Raw genomic sequence first — 5,453 nt, 5'->3', positions numbered from 1 at the left:
TTTTGAAACATAAACGATTGAGCCAATAAACCGCCAATATCTCAAAATAAGTTAATTTTTTTCCTCAAATAAGCATTGGTTATATATACAATTTATTGATTTTTTTTGTATTTTATTAAATGTTAACTTCTAAACCAAAATTTGTAATGGGCAACTAAAACTACGGATACTTGCAAGCGGGATCCACTCGTCAGGAATCATGTCCGCATAATCAAACTATGGATTAGAACTAGCTGCAACATATATTATACCAATATATGTGGCATTTTGTGCAACAAAGCTAAAGGAAAGGTGTTTTTATGTAAAATCAACCTTAACAGTTTGGTTTGATTTGTTTCTGAAGCTCCTTGTGGTTTTCAACGTCTTATAACAATGGTTTAAATAATATTCGAAACGAAAAGAAAAACAGTAAACGGAGGATTCCAGACCCAGGTCTTTGATTTCTGACGGCAAAAAGCCCAAACCTGGGTTGAATGGTAAGAATTTCCTCTTGTCCTGTTGGCAAACCTTGTGAATTACGTAATTCCTGAAAGCCATCGTGCATCACTAGCTCTGAAGTCAGCTTCATCAGGTGTTCGATTACTTCAACTGAAAGTCCCCTGTGAACCAAGAAGATCACTAATTAATTAATTGTATCTCTGAACAACTGTAGGGAGCAGAGAAGCAGTCAGCTGTCTCTCTCGACACAGACAGGACTGCACACGACAAAAAACAAATGATGGGCAAAGTCATAGGTCAGGGTCAGCGTTTTGACCTGAATCTTGGCCTCCGATTTGGCCTGCACTGCAGCGGCTCAAATCAGATGAGATTAATTGGGCCATGAAAATTGTCAGCCGTGGACAAATCTTGCCGCGCTGGCTGAAGAATCCGAGCTCCCCATCTTTGCTTCTGAACATTGATAAAAAGAAGAAGCAAAGAGACCGAACCAAACCAAATCCAACAATTAAATCGTGCCTGAGTCATACTTTCTCCAATACCGTCTGTCAATCAATCAAGAAGGAAAGAAGAAGAGAAACCACAGAAGCACAGATGTTTTTTCTACAGAACACACAAACTATTACATCGATCAACAATCAAACATATGTTTGTTTGGAGTCGAGAAAGAGACCAAGAAGTTTCAGCTTACAACTACTCCCTCCGTTCCTAAATACTTGTTTTTCTAGGCATTTCAACAAGTGACTACATACGGAGCAAAATGAGTGAATCTACATTCTAAAATATGTCTACATACATCCGTATATAGTAGTCATTTGAAACGTCTAGAAAGATAAATATTTAGGAACGGATGGAGTACTTAACAATGAAAGACTGGCATAAACAAGACGTCAACAAAACACTACAGTTTCGACCAAGAACACGGTAACGAACACACGATCTCCATATATACCAGATTTCAGCACCGATCACTATGCGAAATCCTGCGCAAACCCTCCCGTTCCTGCTGGAATCACAGAATTGAGCACCGATCACTGGGCCCAACCATGTCGGGGGCCATCTCGCCCTCTGCGGACGCGCTCCCGCTCCCACCCGGCGAAGCCGTCGCAGCGGCAGACTCCGCCCGGTCATGGTTGCCGTTGTTGCCGTCCCCGCCTCCCACCGCAGACACCACCGTGCTGTCCGGCGAACCCTCGGCGTTCACCGGCGCCGCCTCTCCTGGGGAGCCGCTCGTCGCCGGGGGCACCGCCCGACTGCGCTCGTAGTGCTCCGCGGCCACGCTGGCGAGGAACTCGTCGAGCGAGAACTGAGGGGCCTTGGCCCCCGCGTCGGGATGGCAATCGGCGTTGGAGCCGCCGAAGTACGTCTGCTGCTGCTGCATCATGAACGCCATCGTCCATTGCTGCTGCTGGCGCATCATGACCGCCATCTGCTGCTGCATCCAGAGGTATTCCTCCAGGTTTTGTTCAAGCACCCGCTTCTCGAGCATCTCATCCGTCTCTGGCTGCTTCTGCATCTGAGGGACGACCGGCGGCGGGTTCGCTGCTTGGCCGGCCGGGCACGAAGGCCGCGTCACCATTGTCTGGTTCTGACCGTACGGCGGCGGCCGCACCTGCCAGTCGAACGCCACCTGCTGCTGCTGCGGCACCGGCATCTGCCCGTTGTACGCCGCCGGCTGCCGTGTCATCATCGGCACCTGACCGTTGTACGCCCCCTGCTGCTGCGTCACCGGCATCTGACCGTTGTACGCCGTTTGCGATGTCATCATCGGCACCTGACCGTTGTACGCCACCTGCTGCCGCGGTGCCTGCACCTGGCCGTTGTTGTATGGCACCGGCGTCGGTGCGCCAGCTTGATACCCCATGGGCTGCCCTGATCCATCGTGGTATTCCATCATCCCGAATGGAGCTTGCATGCCGTCGGTTTGCAGGCGGTTTGAGCGGCGACCCCGCTTCTTCTTCGCGGCGGCGGGGTTGCGCAGCTGCTGGCCCTCCGACACGGGCCTCTTGCCCGCCTGTTTCTCCGAGAGCTTTGGAGGAAGCTCCGCCGTCTCCCCTTCGTCGTCGCTCTCCACCAGCTCGGCGTTGCTGGGGCCTGCCTCATCGTCATTGTTCCGTTTTTTTCTGCCGACCGGCGCCGGGTAAATCTTGTACATCACGTATCTGTCCAACTGCATGCATCCAATCCAATCAAAGTCAAAGTAATCACTTCTCTAAATCAGATGATTTTTAGGTCGGTCCAATCCGTATATATGCCTCAATCAAATGAGAGTAAGCACTTGTCTAAATCCATCAAGGCTTGAAGAAAAGTGTTCTAAGGAAGGGTCAAATGTTTCTTAATATGGCCTGCCTATTTCAAGTGAACTGAGATTGAGTCTTGATTCAGAAAAGTGCTGCACTTTGGTAAATCTATCGAGGACCTAAAAGAAAATTCTAGCAAAACTATTTTCAATTTGCCTTCCACAAATTCCCGCAAAAATATACCAAGACTTTAATATGTCTATTGGAGACTTAAAAGAAACTTTCAATTCTAGCAAAACATATTGAGATTTAATATGTGAAATTCCCGTAAAAACAATTTTGTACAAAATATTTGGATTTGCGAAGTAAAATAGCATCATTAGATCTAAACCACATTTTTTATAATTTACTATTCAAACTAGTGGTATCCGATTGTCTATTGGAAACCTAAATCAAGAAGCTATGTTTACAATTTTTTTGCGGGCAGTCTACATTTTTATTTATTGAGTTGTTTTGCAAATTCATTCAAATTCAAATAAAAAATTGCAAAAAATCATATAAAAAATTCAGGATTTGTCTGAAAATAATTTCTAAATTTTCAAAAGAATTCAGAAATTCGACTATATTGAGGGTCACATAATTTTTTTTCCCTTTTGAAGTTCTAAACCTTGGTCGTGTCTACAATTTCATGAAAACCCTCGGTGAATATCCACACCACAGACTAAACCCCGTCCTCACCGTGAGGTATGATTTAATCCTAAGCAAGACATGCATGCTACTAGATTTATGTTGGCCACTAGTAGAATTTATTTTGTCTCCTGCGATTTGTGCATGAGATGTTTAATTGTTGACGAACTTAGCATCAATAGATTTGCAATGAAGATGTTTCATCATGATATAAAATTTCATAATGTATTAAGATAAATCTACAACAAACCAGTGGTCAATAATTGTCTATTGGAGACCATGTTTAAATCAAGAAGTTTTGGTACATATTTTTTATCTAGTTGTTTAAATGCAAAACTATTCAAATAAAAATAAAATATCATTAATTTCTCCAAAAATAATTCCAAGTTTTCAAAAGAATCCATAATTTTTGACTATTTTGAGGGTAATAGAAATTTTTGCCCTTTCGAAATTTGGTTGTGTCTAGTGTCTACAAAGTCATAAAAACCCTCTGTGAACATACACACCACGGACTAATCCTGGTCTTCACCGCCAAATATGATTTAATCCTAAGCAAGGCATGCATGCTAGATTTTTCTTCTTCGATATGATTTAATCCTCTTAGCGACGTGTTTAATAGTTGACGAACCCTAGCAACATGTTCGACATTCTTGAGAAAGAAATCATATCTATTGCCCGCGAACGGAATCAATTGTTGATAATCTAGAAATCAGCTTGAGACGAATTACTTTTAGCAAACAAGAAAGAAAGAAAAAAAAACAAGTCGAAACGGTAATGTGGTTTGAATCTCGGAGGAGAAAACTCACCGTGGGTCCGCCAGGGCCGCCCTTCTCGTGGAGCTTGATCTCGTACTCCGGGACGGTGAGCTCCTGCATGAGCCAGCCGGACTTCTTCTCCTTCTCCCCGCGGCCCCGGAAGTAGAAGTAGGCGAGGCCGCTCTTGCAGTACTTGGTGGTGCCGTCGCCGGCCACTCTCTCCTCCTTGCGGACGTCGCCGCCGCCCCTCTCGTCCGTCTTGCCCGTCGACGCCTTCCACCGCCCGAGGCGGTCCTTGGTGTCCCGCCGCGGCCTCGCCCCGTTCTTGTACTTGCGCTCCCTCGGCGACAGGAAGTAGAAGCTTCTGCCGGCCTGGCCCCGGTCCATGTACTTGCCTGCAAATCCACGGACGCAAGAAAGCAAGAAACGATCGCCAAGAACCATCAAGAAGGTGCAAGATGATCCATCGATCGTCAGGCGGCGGAAACCGACGGGAGAAGTAGAACGAACGTACTTGTGAGCCCGTCCGGGTGGCACTGGTAGACGGTGTCCTCGATGATGGCGTTGTTGGGGACGTACGCCCTGCCCTGCAGCTTGGGGAGCAGGTAGTACCTGATCATCTCGTCCTCGGTTGGCATGAACCGGAACCCCGGCGGGGGACGGAACATACCGTCGCCTCCTCCATGGCCACCGTCCCAGCCGCCGTGCATCTCCTCCTCCTCGTCTGCCCCGGCGACGATCTCCTCCGCCGCCGTGTCTCCAGCTCCGACGACGATCGTCTTCTCCTCCTCCCCGTCCCCTTCTTCCGCTGCCATCTCGGCGAGTCGAGGTGCTGGAGGTTGGAAAGGAGAGGACATCGTCTCGGTCCCGTGGCGTGCTACAATCGATCTGTTCTTGCCTTTCTTGGCCGCAGGCTGCGTTATGTAGGAGTACTACTGGGGATTGACCTATCCTGTTTCTTGAAGCCGCATCCAATACAGACTCGAGTTCATTACGAACACGGATTCAGAAACAGAATACAATACCTTTCTCAATAAATAAACAGTACTTTTTTCTTAGGGGTAAAAAAAGTACTTTTTTTGAAAAAAAAAAACAGTACTCCAACGTGGGAATTAGTCTTTTTTTTAGAAACACGTGGGAATTAGTCGGTCCAGTATCGATGGGTACCTACTGGGCCGGCCACAACGTGGTAACCCTCGCCAGAAAGGTAGCTACAGGGCCGGCCCATTTCCGTCTTTTTTTCGGCTGTTTTCGATCAATTCGCTCGGTCTCGCTTCTTTCGTTTTTTTATTTTCTTTTTTCTTTTGATTTTTTGTCTCTTTACCTGTTTTCTTCA

The 5,453-nt window shown here is 46.7% G+C and overlaps 1 pseudogene; it reads right to left on the bottom strand.

The window, feature by feature from the left end:
• Nucleotides 1-1,447: 1,447 nt before the first annotated feature.
• LOC119319176 lies at nt 1,448-4,932 on the bottom strand (annotated as a pseudogene).
• Nucleotides 4,933-5,453: the final 521 nt, after the last annotated feature.

The sequence above is a fragment of the Triticum dicoccoides genome, chromosome 6A (genome assembly GCF_002162155.2).
Source record: "Triticum dicoccoides isolate Atlit2015 ecotype Zavitan chromosome 6A, WEW_v2.0, whole genome shotgun sequence".
Taxonomy (NCBI): domain Eukaryota; kingdom Viridiplantae; phylum Streptophyta; class Magnoliopsida; order Poales; family Poaceae; genus Triticum; species Triticum dicoccoides.
Note: the sequence above shows the minus strand (reverse complement) of the source record. Positions and strands in the feature narration are given on the sequence as shown.